We start from the raw sequence: 16,363 nt of genomic DNA, 5'->3' as shown, positions 1-16,363 counted from the left end.
AGGCCAATTTTCATGATATAGTAAAAAGCTGCCAACAGAATCAACTGTTTGAGAATCATGGTGATTGTTACAGAGGTCCAATAGATGCTTGCAAACACTGGTTTTCATGAACTGCAGGCAGAATCCTCTTATACCCAACTGATTTAGATTATTAATTATGTACTTACTCAGAAGTCATACCTAATAATTCATTGGCTACACTTCAAGAATAAAAGAAAAAAGTAAAAGAAAATAAAAGAAAATAGACCCACTGCTTTTCCTTACTTCTTGAAACATCATGCCTATGAAAACGTTTCTGCTCCCTCATCATTCCATGTAGGCTTGACTGGTTCCTCCTTCGTTTCTTTTCCTACAATGCTTTCTATTTTGTTCTACAATAATTTCACTTATTTATTTTGGTGTCTGTATTCCCTTGGCTCCTCTACTAAAGGGCTTTAAATGGAGCCATCTTGGTAGTTGTATGTTTGGGAACACACACATGGACCCTGAGCAGCATGCTGGCCTTCAAGGTGGCAGAGGGGAGCTCAAGAATCAATTTGCCATCATCCAGCCCCCAGGACACCATACTGAGGAATACACAACCATAGGATTCTGCTTCTTCAACTCTGTAGCCTTCACAGCCAAACTCCTTCAGCAGAAGCTGAATGTGGACAAGGTTCTCTTGTGGACTTGGTCGTTCACCATGGCAACGGTACTCAGCAGACCTTCTACAATGACCCTCTGTACTCTACATCTCCCTGCATCACTATGACAATGGAACTTCTTTCCAGGCTCTGGGGCACCTGAAGAGGCTGACAGAGGGCCAGGCATGGGGTACAACATGAACATGGCATGGATAGGAGGTATGGATCCTCCCATCAGAGACCTGGAGTATCTAGTAGTCTTCAGGACAGTGGTTATGTCCATTTCCCATGAGTTCACCTGATGTAGTCCTAGTCTCTGCTGCATCTTTTTTAGCACCTCTCCACTTCGGGTCCCCAACTCCCTCAGGAGAGTTGACAGGTAAGTCATATGTTCCTTGTACCATTTACTTTTTGCCAAAATTCAATGCCTAAATGCCTTACTCCATTATACCTAAATATTTCTGGTTATTTCCAGAAGATATCTGTTTCACACATTCATGAACCACAGGAAGTCAGCACTCATATGATAACTACTAGAGGCCATTGACACGATGCTTCAGAACCAGAAGTTCAGTTATGCCAAAGACCCGAGCTTGTTTGTAATCTGAAGCAATTATTTGTGACAGTGATTTCTTTTTAAGTTGGGGAGATGGTGTTTTACAAGACAATAATTTTCTCTAGGAAGCAATATCACATCTCCCCAATAAATATGCCAACAAACCTTACCCATCGCCCATCATCCAAGTACAGTTCCCTCCACTGCAGGCTACAGTGCACCTACTCCCCAGTCCTAGTTAGCTCCATGCTTTCTCCATTAGTGAACAATTGAACAATTCTGATGTTTTGATCACTTCTCCAGATCCTCATTACAAATTTGCAGTGTACTGAAGAGCCATAGTTAATTATAAGTATCTCTTCTCTCTAGCCTCAGTAGTTATGCAGTACTATCCTTATGAAAAAACTAAGGATTAGAGACTAGACAGCAAACCAGGATCATTGGCCAAATAAGTGGCAGTCTCAGATTTCAAATCCAGGTGCTTCTAACTCTAGCTGTGTTAATTTCACAGCTACTGTAACATTCCCTTGCAAAGCAAGGGTTAATCTCTAAATAAGTATAACTCCACCTAAGAGATGAGGTAAAAATATAATTTCAAAGACTGAGATGAGTCCAGTCTTGATGCATAACTGTAGACGAAGCTTTTGCTTGGCAGAGCCCCTGGTCTTTGTGAGCAGGACTCCCACTGCAGATGCCTGTATTCCCATGAGGTTTTGCACTAAGTCATGCTCATTCCTGCTCTGCGTCTCTGTCCATGCTTACCCTCTCACCACCTCATTCCTCAGTCATACTTAAGACCTTGCTCCAACAATTTTCTCTACTTACCCCAGGATTTTTCTGTTCTCTTCAGTGATTTTTGTAAACCTCTCATTTGATATTTACACAAATTCTCTTATTTGCAAATGCACACGCCATTTTCCACATAATTAAATAGTAATTTATTAAGACATGAACTGTCTTCATCATTTATCTGGACATTTTTGTGAGTTTACTGGTAACAGTTAAGATAATTCCAACTAACCACTTACAAATTCATACATGTGCTAGAAATATATAAAGTCTCTGATCCTCCCTCCCCACCTTTCTCTTTTTCTTTCTCAACAGAGCACCATTTAGATTTGGCTTACAGGCGCTAGGAGACTGAGCCTGGGACCTTTGGTGTCTCAGGGCTGAAAGTCTTTTTGCATAACCATTATGTTGGGCTGAAAGTCTTTTTGCATAACCATTATGTTGTCTCCCCAGCCTGATGTTTTCTCTTCTAAACCTTAAAAGTTAAGGAAGTTGTTTTGAAAAATTTGAACTTGGGTGAGAAAAAGGCAGAAAAAGGGTAGATGACTTGTATGTAAACATTTTTAAACTATGTTATTTTCAGAAAATGTTCAAATGACAAAATTTGACATCTGTGGCAAGTCAAAGTTCTCTCCTTTTGATCACTATGATGGAGAATATTAAACCTGACTGGGTTTTTCTGCTAGCAAGACTTACATACATTTCTACTGACAATCCAGTATACCAACACCAAACATATCTTCAATCACAGGTGACTGTCAATTCATTAGTATAGAATCTTTAGATGAATTACAAATGTCAAAATACCTGCTGAGAGTGGTGTAAATGGGATCGGGTGGTGGTACGTTCAGTGGAGCTTCTGGTACCATCTGCAGGAAAAAAGCTTCATGAGCAGTGAAGCAGTGTGACAGGTGTCTCTCTTTCTTCTCTCCATTTCTATATCCCCCTTCTCTCTTAATTTCTGTTTGTTTCTATCCAAGAACTAAATACATAAAATGAAAAATGAACAAGTGGTGTAATGGATTGCACCATCCAGAGCAGTACGTAGATGTTAGGCTATAAATATTTCAATTTATTTCACTTTATTCATGTATTTTGTATAGATACAGAGAGAAATTGGGAGAGGAGGGGACAAAAAGAAGAAGGGGTGGGGGAGAGATCTGCAGCACTTCCCCACTAAAGGTGGGCACTGAACCTGGATCCTTGTACACTGTAATGTGTGTGTTTTACTAAGCATGCTCTTTAAATTTTTTGATTTTTTTAATTAAAAAATATTATTTATTATTGGATAGAGACAGAGAAAAATTGACGGGGGAGATAGAGAGGGAAACAGAAAGATGCAGGCCAGTTCTCCTCTGCGCAACAGCCAGTGATTCACAGAGGAGGGGGCGATGGGCCACCCGGGGGGTCCCGCAGGGAGACAACTCATTTTATTGGGTGTACAAGCAAGCAGATATACTTAAGGGTTAGGTAAGGTCAAGGTAATCATTAAGCCACACACTATACAGGGTTAAGTCTTGAAACCTATCAGGTATTTGATCATTATTGGGAAGTTACCGTATAAGGTCTGGTCATGAGCTCATCATGCATAGGCAGGCTTCTCTCTAAAGGTGAATCAATCACAAGCACCTCAGGGCAGGGGGGATGGGGGCCAGTTAAGCAAAACCAGGATATTGTGGTAGGTTTCAGTTGGCCATATGTGGAAACTTATGGCCTTTGTTCAAAAGGAATGAGGAAGTATGTGCAAGAAAGTCCCCCAGTCTGGAAAATTCCATCACCAGCCATGGAGTTAAGAAGGGACCTGCCTACTGCCCCTTCTGTGAGAAGGGGACTCAGGGCCAACCCTCTCAGACCCTCATGGAGATAATGGCTTGGATTTCCCAGACAGTGGGCCTTTCCTCACAGAGAGACATCTGCATCCCTGCTTCATCACTTATGAAGCTTTCCCCTTGCAGGTGGGGACCAGGGGCTTGAACCTGGGTCCTTGCACACTGTAACGTATGCGCTTAACCAGGTGTGTCACCACCTGGCCCCAAATATTTTAATTTTTAAAGCAACGTGAAAAGCTTGTATTTCTAGTCATCACTTTTTGAAATATTTCTATAACTTAAGAAAAAGTTACAAATCAGGAGTCGGGCGGTAGCGCAGCGGGTTAAGAGCATGTGGCAAAATAGTTATAAATCGTACTGAGTGGAAACTCCATAATGAGGACTAAGAATGTCTGATTCTAAGAAGGATGTATGCATAGGCTTACTCAACTAGGGAAAGATAGAAACGGGCTGGGGGTATGGTTTGAATTGCCAACACCCATGTCCAACAGGGAAGAAATTATAGAAACCAGAAATCCCACCTTTTGCACCCCATAAAGAATTTTTGTCCGTACTTTCAGAGGGGGTGAAATGTTAGGGGAAGATGACCAGAGGGCTCTGAACTATAATTATATCAGGACTCAGAGAGAGAAGAAAAAAGGAATGACATTCAGAAGTACTAAGAGCTATAGGTGCTACTTACAAGTCAGAGAAGGCAGGATCAAAGGGGGGAAAATGGGCAAATATATATATAAATGTAGATAAATAGTTCTAGAAATCGTCAACCCCTATCTCTGATCCAGGGAGAACTACTGCAGTTTCTAATGGAGGGAATGGGGACACAGAACTTTGGTGGTAGGGACAGTGTGGAATTATATCTCTGTTATCTCATAATTTTGTAAATCAATATTAAATCACTAATAAAAATATGAGTTGGAACTATTTTATGTTTGATTATTGATTATGACTATAAGACATGTATGACTTTTAAATCAAGAATACATTTTCTATATGATAAAGGTTCCCATTTTCCAAACATAATTGATGAAAATAAAAAAATCGGGTAGTGGCCAACCTCACTTTACATACCACATGGTCCTGTTTCATTCAGCACTAGATTCTAAACTTCAGATTCAATGTAAATTCCACATTTAGTCAGCTTTTATTTAAGCAAGTTAAAGGAGAAAGAACCTTTTCTGCCAGTTCTACTCAGTACCATTTTAATCAGATTGCAGTAATAAGTATGAAACAATGCATGCAATTAGCAGTGGTTAATTTGAAACTACTTCATGTCAGTTTCTTTCAGAGCAATACGTTAGTAGACTAATTATTTATTACCCGGAGGACATGATCAATGATATCCTTCTGTAATAATGCCTGCAAAAAGAGTAGCATCCTCATCTGCATAAAATGAGAGCTACAGAAACTGATTTTATCAGTTAAATAAAAGTGAAAACAAACAATTTCTAAGTTGCTTTAGACTATTTCAATAGAAATGATAGATAAGTTGCATTGCAATATTCCAGTGGCAATATAATGTTGAAGGAGCACAACTACACTAGAAATTTATATCTAGACATTTAAGAGGTCTTTACTGAGAAAGAAAAGGACCCCCTTCTAAATGTCACTGTAGTCATTAGTCTGTTTGTACTACACAGAACACACACACACACACACACACACACACACACACACACACACACACACACACACACACACACACACATACATCCTTCAGCTGGAGCTTGGGAACAGAATTTATGGGAAGCCCTGAGTGATACCACATGGTCTACACAGCTGAGCCAGGGTTGTCCAAAGGAAAGGAAGAAATGCCAGGTTAACCAGGTGGCTGCAATTAGATGGTGTCTTTGAATAATTGAGAAGGTGGTATTAGAGACTACCATTTTGGCTTTTTGAGTTTATGCATATTAGACAAGAATACCTTTATGCCTTCATATGCGGTTAATTTATTTGATTTATAAAATGCACTCCATTCTAAGGAGAATCAGAAAACACAAAACAAAACAAAACCACTCACAATGGGAAGTAATTTGGATAATGGAAAGGTGGCAAGTGCAGAATGGAGGATACTGGAAATGGCTGTGGCAGAAATTGGACCAAATATAAATGGTCAGAATGATACAGAGGCCCATGATGAAGCTTTTGCTTTATTCAATTCAGGAGGCCACACTCATTTGGGGTATGTCACTCCAAGATATTAGGCAGCTGTATGAATTGAGGACCCATATGGGGAATCAAGTCTGGACAATGATTTGGGAAAGAGAAATGCTGTGTTGGTTTATCAGGGAATTTGGACATCGGGGAAAGTGATATTAAAGTTAAAAACAGAGAAAGAGAACACAGGCAGATCTGGGAGGTCGAATAATTCAAGAATATACAAATGCTATTTGGCTGACTCAGGAGCTTGGCATCAAGGTCTAATAAGGTCAAAGATAAGGAGAGATTAATAACATGACCAGCTTGATGTCTTATCCCTAGAAAACAAATGCATTTTAATGTGTAGAAAAGCACAACTACTTTTCAAATATACAAACAGAAATAGTAATATTTAATAAAATAACTAGTTTGAGGTGTAGTGAAAGATTTATGTGAGTTCTGGTTTATAACCATCAAACCTCTTTCTTTGGGAATAGTGTTCCCTTCTTATAAGAATGACTCCTCTCACACTTCAAGTTTTAATTCTGCTGAGTATTACTATACTCATATATCATTCAAGTCATCTGATAAGACAGTATCAAACTGAGTATAGGAGTTTCCTGACCTAGTGATATTAGGCAAGTTTGAGCTGTTTTGTCCATCAAAGCTACTGATGAGGCTCAGTGCCTGCAGAATCTCACTGCTTCTGATGGCCTTTTTTTTTTCTTTCCTCTAGATGAAAATAGATAGAAATAGAGATAGAGATATAGATAGAGATATAGAGACAAACACTGCAGCACAACTCCACTACTGGTGAAGTTTCCCTGCTCCAGTGGCTCCCATATAATGGCTCTAACCCAGGTCCCTTAACACAATGGCATGTGCGTTCTACCAGATGAGTCACCATCTGGCTCCCAGTTTGATATTTTTTATTGTAATGTTTTTTTCATTTAAATAAACAATATCTGTACATGGTGTAGTAGTAACTGCCAGCAGCCATGTTCCCTACCACATGACAGCAGTTGGTGGGCAGTAAGACAGAATAAAGCTAGCACAGAGAGAGGCGAGAGAGAGGTTCTGATGGCATTCAGGTTCCTGATTTTATTGTTTCTGAGGTCCAGTGGAATCCTTCCTAATATTCACCTGGTCAACTCTTTCTCAAGGTTATTATGCTCTGCATATTTCTCCCACTGAATTTCATTCTTCCCTTCTACTAGTATGAACTATTTCTGTGACTAATATAGAATGGGATGCATATAGTCTAAGCATTAAACACACACTAGAATTTCAAGAAGTGATGAACAATGTAACACATTGAACACAAAATCCTACTGCACTTCAAGTTTCTTGTAGATAAGTACTTGATTGATTCTGGTTCAGATATATTAGTTCTGCTTGACTAAATGGTTTTAGGCTCATTGAGGTGAGGTAATTCAAATACATATTTATACTGTATTCATAATAATACATATGCAATGTACATTTAAATATAAGCAGCATATTTAAAATTCTACTATGATTCTTGATTAAGAAACATAGTCCCCAAAGTGTTTATTAGTTAATTGAACAAATAATTTACTTTTTAATAGTTGACTTCTAAGTTTTTCATGACTTCGTATTATCATTTAGTTTGCTAGAAGTAATGATTTCTTAACACTTTCCCAATGATAGCTAAGACTTAAGCACCTCTGCAGAGTCATTGCCATTTTTTCCATCAGTATAAGCACAATTTGACATTTTGTATGTTATCATTTTAACAAGAATGGCTTCAATTCATAAAAGGTTAAAGTAAATGACAGAAGTTTTGATATTCTTTTAGCTTATCCATCAACCAATAAAATCAATAAAACTTAGTGTACTAATCAAGTTTCAGACACATAAACAGAAAGCCCTACGAATCCAATTGTTGAGCTCTTTTAGACTTTTCATTTAGCAATGGAATCAGTACAGTTTGCAGCAATAGAGAAATATTTCTTATTTGCTTTTATTAACTGATTGATACGAATTAATGCATTAGGATATTTGATTGTGTCATAAAATGTGTATATGAGCATCATGATTCAATTTAATGTACCTATTACTGGTTGATGTGCCATTATATTAGGCTAAATTAAAAGAACTTTATGGAAAAATTACAATTAAAGTCTCCAAATTGATTGCATTCATAACTTAAAAAAAGATATTTTATTTCATTAATATTTTGAATAATTACAATAATATATCAGAAAACAATGTGGGAAGCCCAAGAAGTAGACAAAGTAAAAGAAAGATTAAAGAATCAAAACTCATGTCTATTTTCTATGTTAAATTCGCTATTTGCTCTTTAGTTCAAATGTTTTAAGTACTACAAGAACAAGAAAAGTCATATAGTTAACAGCTCATCTCAGCAAGTGGGTTTTAGGTCACTAGTCAAAAAACAGATGAACTCTACTTTCATCTTCCAAATTACAAAATAATTCACTTATACATATGACATTTTAACTTCTTTCATGTTTTTGCACTCCAAGTTGCAGTTTCCAAGAACCCATGGACAATGTTAAGGATTTATTGCAGAGGAAGTCTGAATCCCAAAGGGAAGTATCTAATATAATAGAATTTTTATGAGATTTTTTTTTTCTCTTTCACTTCAAGAAACAGAGAAGACATCTGATATCAGATGTCAGGCTCAGAAAAAAAAAAGTATAGTTATGGTCTCTTTGGAATATAACTAAAATAGGCCTACTAACTATCTACAAAACAGAGACCCCAAATCTTCATCTGCACTATTCTAGCCTTTAAGTTCATGATCAGTCAACAATTTGTTTGGCTTTATATGTTAACTCTTCTTTCAGCCACCAGGTTCCAGATGCTACTATGATGCCAACCGGACTTCCCTGGACAGATGACCTCACCAATGTGTCCTGGATCCCTGCTTCCCCAGAGCTCCACCTCACTAGGGAAAGAGAGAGACAGGCTGGGAGAATGGATTGACCTGTCAATGCCCATGTTCAGTGGGGAAGCAATTGCAGAAGCCAGACTTTCCACCTTCTACACCCCATAATGTTCCTTGGTCCATAATCCCAGAAAGGTAAAGAATAGGAGAGCTATCAGGGGATGGGATGGGATACAGAGTTCTGGTGGTGGGAATTGTGTGGAGCTGTATCCCTCTTGTCTTTTGGTGTTTGTCAGTGTTTCCTTTTTATAAATAAAAATAAAAAAAAGAAACAGAAGAATTAATTGACAACATTGGCTTACAATACCATAAAATTTCCGGGTATAGTTTTACATCTCTAAGTACTTTTGTTTTTTGTCATGGCTAATGCTTTACTGCTCCAGGCCAACATTTTGAGATAGATAGATAGAGGCTAGAGACATCATAGCAATGAACCCCCAATACTATAATACTCCCCTGTAGTGTATTAGGGTTTTGACCCTGGGTCTTGCAAATAGCAAAGCAGGTGCCCTTCCAGGTGAGCTATATCCCACAAACACTCACCTCTGTATTAGCATATATCTCACTTCACCCATCACCAAAGAGCTAATGGCCTCTCAGTATCAAAAAGATCCTTCTATTTATTTCTCCCCTTTTTCCTCCAATTACCGCTACAGTTGTTACCAAGATCAAGTTAGCTTTGCTGTATGTTGCCAGTCATTTTATTCAGTGATTTGCATTATGTGTGAAAATATTTGATCACTGTCTTTTATGTCCCTACTTATTTTATTTAGCACAACTACCTCCAGTTCCATTTACTTCATCTCCAAAAGTAGTTTCATTTTATATTTATTCCTCTCTATATACCTCTCTCCAGAGAAACAGAGAGAGAGTTAAAGAAACCACTGCACCGAAGCTGTTTTCAATGTAGTGAGGTCTGGGCTCAAATATGGGCTACATCTGTGGCTGAGCAGCATGCTATCCAAGTGAGCTATGTGCTGGTCCTTCACAACCTCATACAATATATGTCAGTGCACATTTAAGCTGATTCTCTATTTTGGTTATTTTGAAAAATACTGCTATGAACATAGGGGTTCATATATACTTTTAAGTTAAGTGTTTTTATGTCCTTTGGATAGATGACTGGGAGTACACTGCAGGAACATATGCTCTTTCCAACTTAATTTTATTAAGAAAAGTGGCATCGATTTTTATTTACCAGTAACAGTGTATCAGTGTTCCTTTACATTTCTGATCAGGAAAGGTTCTATACTTTTCAGAGAATAGTCCGTCATCTGGGAGCTTTGGGAAATTCATAATCTCAGATCTAAACCCAAACTTACACTATACTGATAATATACTCCTGGGTGATTCATATGCACACTGAAAGCTTGAAAAGCACTGCTGCAAACCATTTTGAAATTATAATCTAAACAGAATAAAGTTTATTTTTCTATCGTCAGCTTCTTCAGAATTCTTGTCAACACCACCAGAAAGCTACCAAAGCCCCATCAGCTGGGCTGCAATTAACTTGGGTTATGTAGTCATCTGAATCATGTTGAATTGACAATTCTGCCCTGTATTTGAAGAGTTCTCTAAAAAGACAGAGCTAAACAACTTAATAAAACTAACTCTGTTTAGCATGTAATGAATTTGTTTTCCACAGATTAATAAACACTACCTGCAAGTAGATCTATCTAGCATCATCTTTATTTAGAAATATTTTTTTTACACACAAACATTTTTTAAAGATATTTTTAACTTTCTTTAATTTGATAGGACAGAGACTGAGAGGGAAAGGGAAAAAAAAGAGAGGAAGAGAGACACACATACTTGCAGCACTGTTTCACTGCTTATGAACCTTATCCCCTGTAGGTGGAGATCAGGGGCTTGAACCCAGGTCCTTGTGCATGGTGACATGTGCACTGAGCCAAGTACACCGTTTCCCTGCCCTTAGAAACTTTTTATTTTGGACAGTTAAAACAAGTGAAAGAAAGAAAGCTGTATTGGTGAAACAGTATGTAGCCTGATTTTGTTCAGTCTAATTGAACATGTAAGCAAAGTATTATCTAACTAGTCAACCTTATTGTTCATAGCTAGCTTCCTTGCACATTAAACCTCAAACTAATGCAATTCTTAAAATAAGCCATGTTGTTTTTTTTTTTTTTTTTTTGGCATATCTACTGGCTTGTTTGTTGTTGTCCTTTTACTTAGCATCCGATACTACATCTACCCTCATGTGACAACCATTCAGCCTCATGTTCTCCTTGTATAAACTCCCTCACCCACTAAATTTAAACATTACATTTTTATGGTTGATTTGTGAAACTGCCTCCCAAGCAGTCAATTGGGTCTTGGAAGGAAGATTATCTCTGTCAACTTAACACCTAATTCATAGGTTGGGGAGGTGGTGTACATGTCGATATCACCATGCTAAAGGACCTGGGCTCAAGCCCCCAGTCTCCGCCGGTCGCGAGGAAGGTTCATGATTGATTGGTGAAGCAGTGACACAGGCGTTCCTCTTTCTCCTTCTCTCCAACAAATTTATTTCTGACTATATCAAAAAAAAAAAAAAAGGAAAGAAAAGAAAAAGAAAAAAATAAGCTGCCCCAGTGATAATTCTATTGGCAATTAAAAAAATAAATAAACACAAACACCTAACTCAGACTGACTTAATCGACTTGTTGAATGCAGGAAGGAACAAAAAACTGCATGAGAGGATGAGTGTGTTTCAGATTATGAAACTTCACTGAGAATGGACATTTTGAATGTTTTCTGTAACTTTTCTTATGAATTTTCCCTGTTCCAGAAGAAACACTGGGGTGTCTGAAAAGTCATGGAATATTTTTCTATATTTTTGTGTGAAAAAATTTGTCATGATTTTTCGGACAACTAACACAAGATAGAGGGCTTACAGAATCCTGTATCACACCCTAATGCAGGCTTATTGTCTCAATATGCACAACACATGCTATTTTTGAGACTGAAACAGAAGTATAAAGAAACTAGCTACTATTCAAAGTTTCCTTTGATTAAAGATGAAAAGTCCATTATGCTAGAAGACTGCACCTCTGCTAAAGGTCAACAGGAGATTTTGATATCTACTTGGTTTTGGTGGGAGAGAAATAACTAGTACGGAGATCTATTTTCCAGGGGCTTTAAGAGAACAAGACAGATCATGACCCATCACTCAAAATATTCAGATATTGACTGTGCAAGGTTCATCTATGTACAGTGCTAATCACTGTAGATACTATATCTGTGAACAATGTGAATCACTATAGATAGAACCAGAATGCATAGATATAACCAGAATCTGGAGAACTGAAGAGGTGAGAACACCCACCTCTAAGTGGCAATTTGTTTCACACTAATAGGTTAGTATTATAATACTTACACAAATTATCAAACAAATCACTGCTTAAGTAGTTCTCTGTTTTTATTCTGTTTGTGGGAGGAAGTTTGGGGAGCTATTTTCATTCTAGCAAACAAGAAATACCAAGGTGACTTTGGTGAGAAAGTTGCTTTGTGATACCATCATTACCAGCAATTAGCCACAGTTAGTAAGTTTCTATTAATCAAGCCCACATCTGGAAAGACTTTAAATAAGTCTGTGAGATAAAGAGCGTTGTTTGTGAACTTTAAAGTTTGAGAGGTAGCATTGGATAACTTGGCAAGCTAACACAAATGAAGAAAAGAAAGAAAATCTTCTTAATCTTAATAAAGTAAACCTACTGCTTATAAAATTATGTTATCTGTGTATGTGCACATAGCAAAACATTTAAACTCATTTCCTTCTTCTTAGGAAAACAAGGAAAGAGATGAAGAAGTAGTATCATTATTACTGACTCAGAAGCTGTTAGCAGACAAATCATTTTATAATGGGCAATCCCTTCTTCTGTGTCTCTAGACAGATAATCTGTGGGCATAGACACTGTAGCTTCTTTCTGAGGACAAGTATACATGAAGACATGCTCACTTGATTTTTGCTTATAATTTCAGGTAGTGTTATGGATGTCTTAAAGTCCTGAAAAATCCTTAGGATCTCACTAATTCCAGGGGATACTTTCTCCACTACAATGAATTTATAAACGTCCAAATATACAAATGCCACACCTGTGGCAGTCACATTGGCTTATTAACTTACATATAGGTTACTTTAATTGTAAAACTGAAAGTATAGAACTGAAGGCAATTCATTTAAGAGTCACTCTTAAATCCTTTTATTGTCCACAAATATAGCACTTCTAGAAAATGTTTTTAATATCCAAATATTTTGTAATATACTCTTGGAATAATGCCAAATATAAAAATTTCTATTTTCCCTCTTTTATAAAAAGACAGATTATATGCCAGTTTGATTATATGTCTTTACCAAAATATTGTAATTAAAGATAATCATTGCTATTATCTCATTTTAACAGCACAGCTACTGATGAATAAAAACACATGAAGGGATGTACAAATATCAGCATGTACTTGAATCTGTTCTACTAAAAACAAACCCAAATAGAGTAGTACCTGCTATTTCTTTTTCCAGAATGACTACTTGCTGTATCAAGTGACTGGATACTTAAATTCTTTGACATGAGCTCTTGCATTCACTTAAAAGGTCTCTTTTCTTTTTCTCTATCTGAGTGTTGTAACATACAGTTTTGTTTTTATAAAGCTTTCATAACATTCTAGAATAGAGTCTTAACAGCAGTTTTAAGTAAACTAGAAATTTTCACACAAAGGAAGGTTATATGTTCATTGAGAAAAACATACAGCTAGCAAGGCCCAATGGCATCTGCAAAAGAAGAGCTTGGTATTAAGTACTTAAGGCACCTGATAGTCTATCTGTGAATTCTGTACCATTGGAAAGAAAGGATAAAACAATAAAGCATATATATGTGTGTGTGTGTGTGTGTGTGTGTGTGTGTGTGTGTGTGAATGTATCACCTCTATTTTCTTGAAAGCTGGGTTGGAATGCATAGCTTAGATTTAGGAAGTAAAGAAAGCAGATTATCAGTACTGACTTGTAATGTAGAAGGTTTTTGTTTGTTTGTTTTTTTGCTTGTTTGCTTATTTTTACCAAAGCACAGCTCAGCTCTGTGGTGGTGTGGGCCTTTAGAACCTCAATCAAAAGAATCTCTTTGCACAATCATTATGCTATCTAACCCCACCCAATAATCAATCTAAAATTACAGAGTTAGATTTCACAGCCACAGACTGCATTTGACTTTGATTTTGGTGACATGACTTTATAAGCTTATCATCTGGAGGAAGGACAAAAATGTACCCTTTCTCTAAGTAGTTGTAACCCGCATGGACTAGGAGAAAGGATTTTATTTTGATTTCTTATTCACTTCCAGGAATGAGTGAGTTAGAACAGATCTGAGTTTTATACAATGTATTCACAGAATGGGAACAACAAAGATAGAGCATTAGTAATCATATGAGTGTATTATGTATGCATCCATTCTGTCTTTAATGTAAGTGGTGTTTTGTGCTATATACCAAAGATGGATTATCAAGAGTTAATGTAAAGGAACCAAGCATCAACTAAAAGGAGAGATTAGAGCAAAGATGAGTCAAAGGAACTATTGACACAGTGACAGTAAGCTAGAACTGTCACTAAAATGACAGAAACTATACTTTCAAGCAGTTTCTCAACTTCTGGCTGTAACTTAAATTTATACAAGCAACTTTCCCTGCTGACAAACTGCTTTGAAACCATTTATACATTAAAACAATTGTCCTTATTTTAAAATAATGTTTCCTTGCCACATCTAAACAAAAATATTTCTTGTGAATTTTCAGTTAATTAGTAATATTTATATGCTTCTCATTACATATTTTTAAATTTCAAAAATTCTTAAAATTTTTTTCCAGAAAATTCTAGTGAGTAGACTCACACATTGACTCTAAGAGAAATTACTTCTATTTCACAGTTCTACCATATGTATGCCAATCGTTGATTTCTGCCAACTTACATAATTTTTTAATTTAGAGAGTAACGTGCATAAAACTAGGAAGAAATAAAAATGCAAATAAATAAAAAATTACACAATCGTCTCCCTTCATAAAAGGTTACTACACTTCACATTTTCACATCTGTCTTTCAGTATTTATTTATCTATTTCTTCATTCATTTTAGCAAATTGTATCACTTCGTAATATTATTTCATGTCATATATATGCCATAGTTAAATACACATTCTCATTTGTAATCATCCATAAATTCAGTATGGTAGTAACTTAAGACATATGGGTTAATGGAAGAGAAGAAACAGTCCAGACATATCTCTGAAAAAGAATAAAGAATATCCCATGGAGAAAGAATAGTCAGAAGCAAATGGGAAAACTGGGTATTAACATGTGAAAGTATGAAGCTGAACTCTGATGTTACAAGATAAGTAGACATCAACCCAGAATAGTTTAGAAACCTTTAACTAAAGACTAGAGGCTTTCTAGAAGAAAATGTAGAGAAGCAATCAGGAAGTGGCTTAGTGAGTAGAAAGTAAGACTTTCTCACATGAGGCCCCATGTTTTCTGCCAGGCACTGCATATGTCCTAGCAGAGCTCTGTACTCTCACCTGCCCATAAAATCAAATGGTAGAATAAATCTTTTTCAAAACCTTCAATAGTTTTGGGATGATCTCACTCATACAAGTTGAAAAACAAGATCAGAAGGGAAAACACTAAACAAAACTTCAACTGGAGTTGGTGTATTGAACCAAAGTAAAAGATTCTGTGATGAAGGGGAGAGGGTTCAGGTCCTGAAACGTGATGGCAAAGGAGAACCTCATGGGAATTGTATTGTTATGTGGAAATGTTATGCATGTACAAACTATTGTATTTTTTTGTTTTGTTTTGGGTTTTATTTTTGGTTTTTGCCTCCAGGGTTATTACTGGGTCTCAGTGCCTGCACTACAAATCCACTGCTCCTGGAGGCCATTTTCACTATTTTTGTTGCCCTTGTTGTTGTTGGATAGGACAGAGAGAAATTGAGAGGAGAGGGGAAGACAGATAAGGGGAGAGAAAGATAGAAACCTGAAGATAAGCTTCGCAGCTTATGAAGCGTCTACCTTGCAGGCGGGGAGCCAGGGGCTCAAACAGGGATTCTGGTCCTTGTACTTCACACTATGTGTGCTTAGCCCACTGTGCTACCACTACCCCCCCTAACTATTGTATTTTACTGTTGACTATAAACCATTAATCCCCAATAAAGAAATTTTAAAAAACTTATATTTTTAATTAAAAGGGATTAAATAGGTCTAATGCTTGAGCTACAAAAGAATATATTGTATCACATGACCAAATATAAAATTCACATAACCAAACTATAGGGGAAGGAAAAGGGTTGTCTACATCAAATAAAAGAACCAGGAATTCAAATGTTGGCAGTGCTCTCCATTTCTCCCACCAATGTGTCCTGGAGCTCCACTTTCCCAGAGCCCTTCCCCACTAGGGAGAGAGACAGGCTGGGATGGACCTGTCAATGCCTATGTTCAGCGTGGAAGCAATTACAGAAGCC

This window comes from Erinaceus europaeus, chromosome 3 (genome assembly GCF_950295315.1).
Source record: "Erinaceus europaeus chromosome 3, mEriEur2.1, whole genome shotgun sequence".
NCBI lineage: Eukaryota > Metazoa > Chordata > Mammalia > Eulipotyphla > Erinaceidae > Erinaceus > Erinaceus europaeus.
This window is presented reverse-complemented; position numbering follows the sequence as displayed.